Raw genomic sequence first — 14,717 nt, forward strand, 5'->3', positions numbered from 1 at the left:
CAGCTATCTGCTGCACCATTGCCAAGGGCTCTCTCCTAAATGAGATAGTATGATGACTAGGAGAGATAAAACAGCCCCTACCTGCAAGCTTTGTGAGGCAAGATTTAGGCCTCGTAATACATTTAAGTCCCCTTAATGGGTCCTTCTTCATGAGAGTCTTAGCTCTTCTTATCCCTTTATGCTTCCGCATAAATTTGAGAATCCAAACCTGTTGGAATTTGGACTTCAGTTCCATTTATGGTGTGTATTTTGTCTTTCAGCTGTTGCAAGAACTTCCTTACCTCCTGGAACTCATCAGCTTTTTTCTTCTGGTGTTTGTTGTCTCTCTTCTCTTCCATCTCTGTTAGTTTTGTCACTGTGAATACTCTAAATTCTTCAACCATCATTTCCATGAGTTCCATTGTACTGTCTATAGATGAAGAGGAGTTATTCTTTTCCCTTGGGGGTGAGGTATTTCCTTGGTTTCACATATCTCTTTTGCCCCTGTGGTGATTTTTAGTCATTTGATGGGTTATTTATTTCTTCCTAATTTCTAGAAGATCAATCTGAGTGATGAGAGGCACACAGAAGGATGTTGTCTGCACACCCTTTGGTGTTGCATTTTTCTCCAGAGGCTCTACCAGAGGAAATTCTCAGCAGAACATCTTCATTGCCTTATCTCTGAAATCACTAGATCTATTTATCATTATTTTAAAGTTTGACCACAGAGAGACAGAGAAAGAGAAAGTGAGAAAGCAATCCAGCAAGTCCAGGACTTGAACCATAGTCTGCTTTGTGAGGGTCCATTGTCCCAACCACCATGCCACCTGCTGACCCCTGACCTTCTTACTCTCTAATGATGCCTTTTGGCTTAAAGTCTATTTTGTCTGAAGTTAATATAGTGATTCAAATTTTCTTTTGGTTTGTACTTGCTTGAAATACCTTTTTATTTTACTTTTTTTTTTTGGAGAGATTTTCACTGTAGGGCGCGTGCGCTCGCCAGACAGACAGAGAGAGACATAGAGACAGAAAGCGAGAAATCACCCCCCAGGGGGGATGACCACACCACAATCCCTTCTCCTCCATTCTCCTTTTGGGATCTTGGGCACACACGCACACGTGCCCGGCGTGAGTTTAAACCACTGGGTCCAGAACTCGAACTGTGGTCGACTACATGGGAGTCCAGAGACATAGCCATTACGCTAACTGCTGGTCTTCAACCCAAAGAATTCTTTCAACTCCTGGCCCTCAAGATTATTCTAAAACTTGTGGAAAATTGGGGACCAGCAGATGGCGTAATGGTTATGTCTCTGGACTCCAAAGTAGTTGACTATGGTTTAAGACCCAGACCCAGCGGCTTAAATTCATGTTGATCACGTGTGTGTGTGTGTGTGTGTGTGTCCAAAATCCCAAGAGGAGAGTGGAGGAGAAGGGATGGTGGCATGACCATCCCCTGGGGGATGATTTCTCACTCTCTTTATCTCTGTCTCTCTGGTGAGTGCACATGCCCTATAGCAAACATCTCTCTTACAAACAAACTTGTGGAAATTTGTTAAGCCACAAATAGTATGCAAATATATGAAAACAATATGTTATTGTTAAATGGCCCTGCACTCAAAGACAAGGCAGATACAGAGACACCTGTCCTGGAACATGTAGTTGTGGTGTCTAAAAACATTCTCATAAACACAGACTCCGGATGTGGACCAAACAGCCCCCGTGAGCATACAGCCTCCTGAAGACATGGTCTGAAGGTGTCTCATAAAGACCCTTGGACCTCTTAGCACCATGTTCTTTGGGGTGTGTGAGGCTGTTGATGCAGCCTGCTGCAAACGTAAGGTGTGAGTGGCTGAGAAGCTTCTCTTGGCGGATTCAAACCCATTATTATTTACTTCTACTATAGAAGGACTCATGAAGAAAATTTACTCCAAAGAAAATAAGGATTGCTAGTAACAGGAGACTTCCGCTAAATCTAATGGAATACATACAAGAGGAGGGAGTGGTTGCTTAAGTACCATTGAAAGTAGCTAAGACGAGAAGGAAAACCAGTTCCATTACTGGGAACTGGCCACAGCTTGTGATGAAAATGCATGGCGGCTTTGGCTTTTGGGTAGGGCATGAGGAGTGCCCGGTGTGAGGCTGGGCAAGGTATGGATGTCAGGAAGACTCTCAGTGAGGCCCCTGGGCTGAGCTGTTCATGGAGAGTGGAGAGTTATCCATATTGCAGATTCCAGCTCAGTTTGGGTGGAGGTGGAGTTTGGAGGCTTCCAGGGAAACTCGGATTTGAGATCCCCTGGGTTCTCTCTCTGTGATAGGAAATCAGGAGACCATCTGCCAGGTGGCCTGAGACCCTCCACAGGGCTCCCTGGGATCTTGTTCAATTTTGACAAACACACAACACTGATGCACTGGCACTTCTGGCAAAACCCTATTTTGGCAAATGCAATCCGCTAATGAAATTAAGGAGCATTCTGTGCAGCAGCTGTTCCATGACCAATTTCCCAGCCTCTGAGTAAACAGGCACTTGGGCATATTCTCACGCATTAGCCTCAGAGGCTGCCTGCCATGGGCTCCAGAGAGCCTCCATGGAGAGAAGGGTTCGGGGATAAGAAAGGCAGTATCACAGCCCAGTTTCCTTCCACCATGGAAGCCAGCACCCCCTCTCCATCCAGCTCCACCTATAGAATCACGAGGATTGCATTGGTTAGGACTTCATAGGTAGCAGGTGACAGGACTTCCTTGCATCCAACTCAGACTTAAAGGGCAGGAAGGGTGCTGGGAGTCTCATGGAACCCAGAACAGGTTAAGGTTGTTCCTGGAACCATGGAATGTGGAACTCAATGTGTTCAGGGCTCGACCTCCAGCTCCCATCTCTGTCCCTCCTTCAGGTGTCCCCTCTGCCTCTGACTACAGACATACTGTCTCTATTTCTCTGGTTATTGGAGGAAACAGGACTACATGTAGCATCGGCCCCTGAGAGGAAGATTCACAAATCCAAAAATGCAGGGGAAAAATTCACTGTGCAAGCTGAGACCGGTGCTCACCCCAGACTGGGCCATCAAGGCCATGGTGTTGGGAGTCTGTGCCCGGACCTACGGCTGGGGTCAGGGTCCTATTGGAACATGGTAGCTGCTTCTGTAGCTAGGTGGACAGTGAGTGGATGAGCCAGTTCCTAGAAAAAGCAGGTGAGTGGACACAATCCTGTAGATGTCTACCGCACAGCCCAGCTGGCCACCCGCCCTTGTCCCTACACTTTCTACTCTATTTGCTGGTGAACTGCTCTTCCTGCAGCCCCTCTTCCCCACGTGACTCTTTCAGAATGTTCTCTGGCCCCCACTGCTTTGCAAATCAGGGTCTCAGAGGCCCTTGGTCTCTGCACTGTGAGGGTCTCTAGAGTTCATCTGGACCTACTGTTTATCAAATACATGCATTTTGTCTACGGTGTCCTGGCAACTTCTGCTTGTACTCCTCCAGCGACCTGGAATTTTCTACTCCTACAAGAAAACCTGCTCCATTCCTTGACTCCCAGTCTTCTCTAAAGTGGCACCTTTCACTCATTCACTCTGGTTTCCTCTGGTCTAGTGTCTAACATCCCCCTTAATAGCTAAAGAGAGTCGTAATTCCGTCTTTACTTTCCCTTCTTCGTGTCTTCTTGCTTATGACCTAAACAATCTCTTTTACGTTTTGGCTCATCCATTGCTAATGTGCTAGTATGTCCTAGTCCTCCCTCTCCATTTTCAAAGTTCTTTTCTTCATGTGCTGCAGTTTGACAAAGATCCTTTTAAATAATTTTGTTCCATACTGAAAAACCTGCTGCAGGGGGACCTCATCAGCCCAGAAAAGAATGGACTGATCACTGTGGACATTGCGAAGCTAACATTTCCACTCATTACTCTTACGTTCAGGCACTTTCATTGTACCCATAATTACATTCAATTTCAGTCTGGGAAAACACCGGTCCTGTGATTCAGTGCAGTGTTCAGCATGGGCCAGTCTGTGCTCCACTTTCTCTCATGGCTGTCTTCCTTAGCCTTGCTGAAGAATCCAGAAGTGATTCTGACCAAACACAGAAGTCTCTGCCCCATTGGTCTGGTACTCCAGGTCTGAGAACTGCTCCTACCTTGTATCTGACGCCTGTTCCCCATCGCACATCCTATAGGCTCTCAGCAACTTGATGCTTACTGTGGAACCAGACTAGAACCCATATTAATATCCTAAAGCCGTATAGATGGGTAAATTGCTCCCCTTCTGCGACACATCTGGCATATGGTTACACAGTTGCCTGGGTTCCCACGACCACCTGTTTCCGGCTCTTCCCCAGCAATTAGGCCTGTCTGTTCTCAGATGTTGGCCCCCGAGGTTGATCACACACCTGCTGCACTCTCTTCTACCACACTGGGCACTGCCTATGTCCATACTGCCCCATGTTGTCTCCGGAGACCTGCCACAGAGAATGAGGACACCCAAGCTGTTTGCCCCAGTGGGCAGACATACATTCAGATTCTAAATCATCCCAAGAACCCTCCGTGTCTTTGGAAGGTTATCAAAAGGAATTGTTATGAGATAAAGGAAATTTAAAAAAAATTTTAGTGCACAGGTTAAAGTGCGTGTAGTAAATTGTAAAAATGTGCATGGTTCTTTCTTGCTAGATGCTGTTATAACCCAAAACAGAGTAAAAACATTATAGGTAATATAAAAATCAGCCTTCTTGTGGTATACTTCACAAACCGTACAATTCACCCATTAAAAGAGTGCAACGCAATGTGTTCAGTGTACTCTTATAGTTGTGAATTCATTAACACGACCAACAGTAGGGCACTTTTATCACCGCCAGAAGAAGCCCCAGAGCCCTTATCCCTCCCCTTCCCATACTCTCTAGGTCCTTCCATAGATTCTCCTATGCTGGGCAATTCATGTAGATGGAGTCATATGATATGTGGCCTCTGTGTCTAGCTTTTCACTTAGCATAGTATTCTCTCTTTTTCAAAATATGTATTGCTGTTTATGGTTTACATCTACTCATTACACATCTTTCTAGGGTACAGGATGGTCTTTTAAAGCATGGATGCAGTGTGTAATAAACTAATTGAGGCTATAAACCTTCATCACCATTTAACACTATATTGTGTTTGTGAACATTCAAAACCTGTTTCCCTGGTCTTCCTGGAAATATGTACTGAATTGTCTATGACAGTCTTTACTGTGAAATACAGTTCTAAAGAAAAACAAATTGATTAAAATCAGACAAAACAACAACAGCAAAAACCTAATAATCAAACAACAAAAAGTCTGATAAATTAACGAGGATGGATTTTTTAAAACAAAGATAATCTTAGCATAACCAGTGAAAAGGGAATTTGTCATTTCCATGTGGAGGACTGTGGGAGATAAGAGTTTATAATCCAAAAAGACCTGTGGTATCACTGGTTCAGTCAGAGATAGGTAAAATCGTACCTAACAATAGCTCATTAGGAAGAGATAGAAAAAGAAAACTTTCACGCACTCACCGTGAGTTCTTGTAAGACCATAGTGCTGTCCTGTGCATAAAGAAATGCATTCTCAAAAAGGCAAAACAAAACTGGGAAGAGATGTTTAGAAGTGAAGACATGGTAAAGTTAGTGATTTGGTCGTGTATAGGCTTTACAGAGTTCTTGACTTAGCCTTCTTTGAATTCATTCCAAAGAAAGACTCAGCTTCTTGTAACATTTTGGATATTTCCTCTATTATCTAGTTTTATACAATGAGTAATGGCCGTAATAAATAAATTGGAACTTGTTGAGACAACTGTCTATCAAGTAATTGGTTCTTTTGTACTTAATTTGTAGTTATACCTGCTTGTGTGTAAAAATAGAATCTGCATTTTTAGTTTTTTTTTTTTGAGAGATTTTTGCTATAGGGCGCGTGCGCTCGCCAGACAGAGAGAGATAGAGACAGAAAGCGAGAAATCACCCCCCAGGGGGGATGGCCATGCCACAATCCCTTCTCCTCCATTCTCCTCTTGGGATCTTGGGCGGGCACGCACATGCGCCCGGCGTGAGTTTACGCCACCGGGTCCGAGACTCAAACCACAGTCGACTACACGGGAATCCAGTGACATAGCCATTACGCTAACTGCTGGTCCCCATTTTTAGCTTTTTAGTGGGGAAATTTAATCCAAAATCTGAATTTATTGATATGTGTAGATATTCATTTTTCTAGGGTTTTTTTTTTTTTTTTTTGTATTCTCTTTCTTCCATTGATCTTCCTTTAGTTTTCCTGGTGTAGTATTTCCTTAAGTATTTCCTGAAGAGCTGGTTTAGTTTTGGTGACTTCTTTCAGCATTTATTTATCTAGGAATGATTTTATTTCTCCTTCTCATTTGAAGGATAATCTTGCTGGGTACTCTTGGCCAAAACTGTTTTTCTTTCAGAGTTTTAAATATGTCTTCCCATTCCTTCTTTGCCCACATTGTCTCCATTGAGAAGTCCAATGTTAGTCTAATGGGACAAACTTTGTAATTAACTTGGCATTTTCCTCTTGCAATTTTTAGAATATTATCTTTCTCTTTGATTTTGAACAATTTGGTTATGATGTGCCATGGAGAGGATGTTCTTGTATCTATTTGGTTTCCTTTGTATTTCCTGAATTTGCATGTCCACATGTCTCTCTAAATTTGGAACATTTTCAGTTAATATATCATGAAAGAGATTTTCTATGCCTTTACCTGTCTCTTAGCCTTCTGGAAGACTTATATAGCTATTCAGCCATTTAGTGATGTGTAGGATTTCCCATATCTTGTCCTAATTTTTTTTTTTTTTTGGAGAGGTTTTTGCTATAGGATGCATGCACTCACCAGAAAGACAGAGAGAGACAGAGAGATAGAAAGCGAGAAATCACCCCCCAGGGGGATGGCCACACCACAATCCCTTCTCCTCCATTCTCCTCTCAGGATCTTGGGCACACATGCACATGCACCCGGTGTGAGTTTAAGCCACCGGGTCTGGTACTCGAACCGTGGTCGACTACATGGGAGTTCAACGACATACTCATTACGCTAACTGCTGGTCCCCTTGTCCTAATTTTTAATGACTATTCTTCTAATTTTTTTGGTCATTTGTCCTAAATTGGAAATTTTGTTTTTAAGGTCAGAGAGTCTTTCTTTTGCATAGTCCAATCTGTTGTTGATACTTTGAGGGAGGTTTTGATTTCTTCCATTGTATTCTTTTTTTTTTTTTTTTTTGAGAGGGTTTTGCCATAGGGCGCATGCGCTCACCAGCCAGACAGAGACAGACAGAGGGACAGAAAGCGAGAAATCACCCCCCAGGGGGCATGGCCATGCCATAATCCCTTCTCCTCCATTCTCCTCTCGGGATCTTGGGCATGCACGCACACGTGCCCGGCGTGAGTTTAAGCCACCGGGTCTGGGAAGCAAACTGCAGTCGACTACGTGGGCATCCAGCGACATAGCCATTACGCTAACTGCTGGTCCCTTCCATTGTATTCTTTATCTCCAAAAGTTTGTATTTATTTATTTATTTTTAGTGTGTTTCTCTCCTTATGGAGTTCCTCCTTCAAGTCATGGATGAATTTTCTCATTCCCTCAAATTGACTGTTTTCTCTTGCATCTCACTGAGTTTTGTTACTACAAATATTCTGAATTCTTATTCTGACATTTCTGTGGTATGTCATGTTTTATCCATTGTTGATGAGGAGTTACATTCCTCAGGGGGAGGAGGAGGTATTTCCTGGTTTTACCCTATTCCTTGGGGCTCTACTTTGATTTTTAGTCATCTGGTCATAGAGTCACTTCTTCCTACTTTTTTGGAGTATGTTTCCGCAGGGGTGCGCCCATGCCCTTCTCGATGGTGTGCCTTAGTCTGTGCCAGTTTCCTTCCTCTGCTGTGGGTGGGAGAGTGGAATTCACAGTCAGAGTTTGGAGCATGTCTTTTACTCTCTAGGGGACAAGTAGGAGTTAAGGTGGTGGACCACTTTATGCTGTATGGGCTGGAGCAGCCCCTCCTCCCCTACAGCAGGCTGGGTGGGGTTTCCTGCAGGTAAACTCAGGGCGGGTGGGGTTCCCTGCTGATAAACTCAGGCCGCGCTCTGTAGGCCTCCCTATTGCCCCTGGGTGGGTGAGAATGATATCAGCCCACCTGGGGTAGCAGCTCCTATTTTCTATCCTAGGTCTTCCCACTGCTCCTTTTATTTGTGGTACTGGAGGAACAAGGTGTTGGTCCTTAAAGCTGCAGTAGTCCCTCCCCCACAGCAGGCTGGGTGTGGTCCGTGCTGATGAGGTCAGGCCCAGTGGCCTAGGTCTCCCTGTTGCTTCTCGATGGGTTGGGGGCAGAACGACATACGCCCACATGGGATAGCAGCTCTTACTTTCTACCCTAGCCCTCTCTGTCGCTCCTTCTATCTCTCCACTTAGCATGCCCTTTGCAGGGTGTATCCATGTTGTAGCATGTATTGGCATTTCATTTCTCTTTAATTGCTGAATAATATTCCATTGTATGACTGTATCATATTTTATTTGTCCATTCATCAGTAGACAGATATTCGAATAGTTTTTACTATTTTTAAATTAGAATACTACTACTTCAAACATTTATGTTCATGTTTTTGCACAGACATTTTAAAATTTCTTTTAGATATACTTAGAAGTAGATTAATGTCCTTGTAGAAGAGCTGGAAGGAGCCTTCATAGCCTTTTTCCACCCCTTTGCCCTTCTATCCCTTCCTGCATGTGAGGACAAAGCAACAAGATGTCATCTCAGAAGAGAAATGAACTCTCACCAGACCCTGGATTTGCTGACTCTTTCATCGTGTACTTCCTAGCCTCTAGAACTGTGGGAAATACATTTCTATTCTTTATAAGTTACCCAGTCTAAAATATTTTCTTAAAGTAGCTTGAACAAGGACCCTAGCCTATGGTTTAGTTTTTGCTCTTAATTAATAGGACTGGTTTTCTCAAGAGGACCTTTAGGCTTAATCTTTTCAACATTCTTTTAGATGTGAAGTCAGTGCTTTAGAGCTGTCTGATTTTACAGACGGACTGCCTTTCTCCATCTGTCAAAATCTCTGACTTACTACCTAGGAAGCTAAGAAGGACACAAGACTCTGGTCTTCTTGTTTCTCTCTTCCAGCATGGAACCTCTGCCTTAGGCATGATCTAGGCAAAGGCAGTCACCTCTGAGTACTCATGGCCTGCCATGTCTGGGTTTAAGAGATCCATCCCATGAGGGGGCGCTCCATGGAAGAGGGAAAGTGCAGAGACCTGTTGGTTGAACTCATCAGATACATAGCTATCCAGCTATCCGTCTTGGAGCTGGAAAGGAAGAAGAATGCTGGAGGCTCACCTCTTTTTATGTCTGGCAAACTCTGATTGGGAGAGAGAGGGAGCCCCATTTGCTTGGCCACACCCACCTGAAATAGAACCTCCATCAAGTTGAGCAGGGGTGGTGAGGGAGAGTTTACTCAGATGACACAAAATCTTACTGTTCTTACTCAGCTTTAATAGATTTTCTTAAATACATGTTTATTTATTGTATGCCCTGTTGGCAATTTCCAGAGATTTTAAATACTTATTTTAAATAAATGTCAGCACTTTTGCTTTTCTCACTAAGAAGTGAGTCCATGGAACATCTCATGCTGCCAGCCTGGAAGAGGACCAAATTAGTATGGACTCATAAGATCCCAGTAGAGACCACAGTCTTGAAAGTCAGGACTTTTGATTGCAAGAACCAGAAACATAAGAGACACGGCCTTAAGAAAAAGAAAAAAAAAAAAGGTCCAAAAACTTGAGTTTGAAAAGCAAGTGCCAAAACATCTCGACGACTGCCAGCTTTCTTTCAGTCCACCTGGGTTTCCATTTCCCTCAGACCCACCATGCTACACTGAAAATGTGTATACATCTGGGTGTATATTTAACACAGTGCACCTCGAATGTGATCGTTTGTACATGTCTCAATTCCTTCCTTGATTTTTAAGCTTTTTGGGGTGCTAAGACCATGATTTTTTTCATTTCCTAATTCCTAGCACTCTCTGTAAGTGCTTATTGAATGAACAGATAACTGACGCAAATTAGCGTGTCACTAAATGATGGTCTGGTTGTCCCTAGCTTCCTGTCATTGTCTCAGTTTGCGGGCACTCAATCTCACTGAAATTCACCAAGGTGTCCGAATTTCAACTTGTAATGTCTTTCCACTGTCCTAATCATTTACCTGTCTTTTGCAAATGGGCTAGATGGCCTCTCCTTCTCTCTCTCTTTTATATTGCCAGAAGGTATGTGTGCAAGACAGAGAGAGAGAGAGAGAGAGAATGCATCTCATGGGCATGGCCATGCTGCACTCCTTTTCCTCCTTTCTCCTTCCTATCAGGACTTTAGGCACACATGCGCATGTGCCTGGCATGCTTCTCAAGCTGCTGGAGTCTGACATGAATTGTGTTCAACCATGTGAGATCGAGCTCCCAATGCACAGCACTTAACCACTATGCTATGGGATTGCCCCCTAAATGGCATCTTTATACTCAGGCTCTTTTCTGTCTCAGGGCTTTAGCAATTGCTGAGCCCTGGGCCCAGAATGCTCTTCCCCTAGGACATGGAATGGCTAGATTCTTCTCATCATTTAGAACATTATAAATATCTGAAATGATTCTAATTATTTTTGTTTGCTTGTTTACTGTCTCTCCCTACTAGAATAAAGCACCATGTAAACAAAGACTTTGTCTTACGCACTAGTCACACTCCAGGTTCTGGAACAATGTCCGTAGTAATGTTCATAAACACATGCTTTTTAAATGAGTTTCTTTAAAGAGTAGCAAAGCCCTAATTTTAAACTTAGAATTGATGTTTGAAAGGGTCAAATCCCCCAGGCAGAGTTGTTGTACCATCCTGTTTAGTGTTAATGATTTGCTCCACTCCCCCTCCCCGCTTCCACTCTTTTAATACCAACATTTAAAAACCAAAGCATTGTCCTTGCTCCAGCATGGACAGTCAAATTTAAGTTACTCACTTTGGGGGAAAAGGAGTCACTCTAAGTGGAGGCATTGAGAGAGGAATTAGAAAAGAAACAGTAGAGACTACAAGGGCTGTCTTTGCATTTGCCCTCTTCCAGCTGAGTCCTGAAGGCACAGTGAGGTATAAAAATAGCCGTCCTTTTTGTTTTTTAAGAGAGGTTTTTTTGTTTGTTTGTTTGTTTGTTTGTTTTCTATAGGGCATGTGTACTTGCCAGAGAGACAGAGAGAGACAGAGAGACAGAAAGTGAGAAATCACCCTTCAGGGGGTATGGCCATGCCACAATCCTTTCTCCTCCATTCTCCTCCTGGGATTTTGGGCATGCACACACACACTCAGTGTGTTTTAAGCCATCGGGTCTGGGACTCGAACCATGGTCAACTATGTGGGAGTCCAGCAATGTAACCACTATGCCATCTGCTAGTCTCATCTGTCTTTTCTTCTTTTAATTTAAAGTTTATTTATTTATTTGTTCCATGAATGAGAGGGAAAGAAAGAGAGAAAGAGAGAGAGAGAGAGCAAGCGAGAGAGAGACAGCACCCCCGCTTCCAACAGGATGCTGATACTGCGATTCTCCTCTGGCCTCAGCAGCTTGCACCATGGCCACCTGTGTGCTCGGTGTGCTTGGGGAGGTCTTTGGATTTAACCTTGTAATCTTGCAAAGTGTCACATTTAACTGCCACACCACAGTCTGGCTTCCCTTTTTTAAGATAAATAATTCCAGAGTAGAAGTGCTTCATCTGATTTCTCAGGGTCAACAGCCTTGCCCGTGTCCCCTGAGCCAATAACAGAATAATAGAGCAGAGTTGGGTTATTCTAACTCTTAGCTCTGAGGCATTAGAAGGGGGGTAAGAAAGGTTCAAATGAAAAAGGACTGTTAAGACTCAAGGAAGCCTGGGGTTCCAGGTTAGACCCCTAATGATGCATGGGGAAATTGAGGCAGAGGCCGCTGCAGGACCTCAGGCACGTCTATGCGGGCAGCCAGTAACTTCGAGGGTGTCACTGTGGAAGAGCAGTCACAGCTGAGGGCCAGATCAGACAGGTCACACTTGAAAGGGTGCTAAAACAGGAGCGAGATGGACAGGGGGGAGAGGCAGATAGAAAGCGCTGCCCGGAAGTCACGCTACATCTCCTTTAAACTCAGCGGCCGTCTGGGGAGAAAAGGACGGGAGTAGCACTTTTAAAATAATCTCAAGTTGACCCAGTTCTAAAACAGAAGGTGATTATTTTTAGTTTCGACAAGCCAGACAGGAAGGGACTTTAATATTTCTAAGTTATAAGAAAACAAAGTTACACGTTTGCTTTTCAGAGGCCATGACTGTGAAATGTGTACTCGCCATAAAAACTACATTTCTACAGAGAAGGAAACTGCGATTCAAGGAGTAGGAGGGGTGGTTCAGGGTGACACGGCTAGGTGTGGGCACCGCCAGGAGGACAGCCCAGATCTCCTGTATGTGGTTCCAGGGTGCTCAGTGGAACAGGCTACTGTCGTTCTGTCTCTATCAAACTCACATGGAGAGCATTGAGCATCGACAACATAGCAAGCATAAGAAAATGTCTGCTTGGTATTCTCCACACTGGGGATTCAGTTAAACATAGGAATCTAAGAGCGCTTGATTATTTTGTGGCAGTCAAGTAGCACAGGAAATAAAACCATCCTTCGTTAATGAATGTCATCTTCCATTCTTTCTCTTTTACTCCTGACATGCTTCTTAGCCTACACATCCTGTGGCTGGTTGTAGCAACTACAAGGAAAAGGGAGGTGATCAGAACAGTCAGTAAGAGTAGAAGAGGGTCATAATTTGAGAATATTTTTTAAAGAAAGGTTTTTGCTATAAGCCACGTATGCTCGCCAGAGAGACAGAGAGAGAAAGAGAGATAAAAGTGAGAAATCACCCCCCAGGGGGGATGGCCATGCCGCAATCCCTTCTCTTCCAGTTACGTTTCAAGATTTTGGGCACGTGGGACCAGCAGTTAGCGTAATGGCTACGTTGCTGGACTCCCATATAGTCGACCGCGGTCTGAGTCCTAGACCCAATGGTTTAAACTCACGCCGGGCATGTGTACATGCATGCCCAGGATCCCGAGAGGAGAATGGAGGAGAAGGGATTGTGGCATGGCCATCCCCCCTGGGGGGTGATTTCTCACTTTCTGTCTCTCTGTCTTTCTGGCAAGCGCATGTGCCCTATGGCAAAAACCTCTCCAAAAATTTTTTTAAAAAAACAAGATTTGGGGCACACACGCACACATGCACCCAGTGTGAGTTTCAAGTCGCTGGGTCCAAGACTCAAAACACGGTCACGTGTGAGTCCAGTGATGCAATCACTGCACTTTCTGCTGATCCCAAGAAATGGCATATTTTTTTATTTTTATTTTTTAGAGAGAGAGCATGCGCTCACTGGGAAGAGAGAGAAAGAGAGACAGAAAGCGAGAAATCACCCCACCCCACCCCCCCAGGGGAGATGGCCATGACACAATCCCTTATTCTCCGTTATCCTCTCAGGATCTTGGGCACACATGCACATGTGCCCAGCATGGGTTTTAAACTGCTGGGTCTGGACTTGTACTGCATTTGACTATGTGGGAGTCCAGCAATATAACCACCACACCATCTGCTGGTCCCAAGAAATGGCTTATTTTCATAAGAGCACTTAGGCAGCCAAGTGGGAGATAGGCTGAAGAGGAGGGACAGGCAGCCTACATTTCCAGCCTCTGGTTACAGCAACCCTGGTTTCACTGTAGCCTTCTGAGGCATAACCTTCTGCAAACACAAAAGCTGGAGAAGGCAGAGCCACACAGAAAGCCGGGGTCTGGCACCGTTAACCAGGTGCCTCTGACTCAGATCAGAGACACCGGTCATTCCCACCCAGACAGGCTCCTGTGCTTCTGCTCAGACTGACCACGTCGTCAGTCACACATCGGGTGTCTTCCTGTCTGTGCTCCACCGAAGACTGTGCCCTGCCGTTCTCCAGCCAGCACGAGCAGCCAGCATCCCGAGGTTCTGCAGGGTTTGTGATTTGGAGCTGCTGCTGGTTTCTGCCACTGCCAGTCTGTAGGTAGCCACTGAACTTACTCCCACCTGAGGCTGGCAGCTCATGCAGGCCTGGTGGTTTCAGAGGGCAGGGAAACCTGAGAACGGGTGGGATCCAGCAGAATACAAGCGTGTCTGGATTGGGTGGTCCTGGACTCTGGCTCTGTCATCTCTTAGTTCTGAGACACTAGGGGAGTTGTTTACCATTTCTGAAAATTATTTCCCATTTTCTATGAAATAGGGTTTTGGGGTTTTTTTGGTAATAAAGTTGAGGATAAATATAAAGACACACATAATTGACACAAAATACACGTGCAAAAAAAATGTGAGCTGGTGTCGCTTTCTGGAGAGGTTACTTGCCCTACTTGTAAGGGCCACCCTGATGTACCAAGGAGTTTCTAAACTGGAGAGCACACCTTTGATTATGGCCTCTCCGGTTCCCCTGTGACCTGTAATCACGTCTGCACACTTACAGCTTCTGCTGGAGCTAAGAACTGTGTCTAATTCACTTCTGATTCCTAGTGCTGAATGAAGCAAATAATGTACTAAATAAGGAACTGGATATGGGAGAAAGTTCCATTCCTGATGATCTTTCCTGAGGGGAGACAGGCCTCTGGGACTTACAAAGAGAGGGTGTGTGGTATCAACTTATGTTCATGGGATTTCATGGGAAAATTAATATGCTTATTTCTCCACAGAAAAAGAAATAAAGCA

The sequence above is a fragment of the Tupaia chinensis genome, unplaced genomic scaffold, assembly GCF_000334495.1.
Source record: "Tupaia chinensis unplaced genomic scaffold, TupChi_1.0 Scaffold000012_1, whole genome shotgun sequence".
Classification (NCBI taxonomy): Eukaryota; Metazoa; Chordata; class Mammalia; order Scandentia; family Tupaiidae; genus Tupaia; species Tupaia belangeri.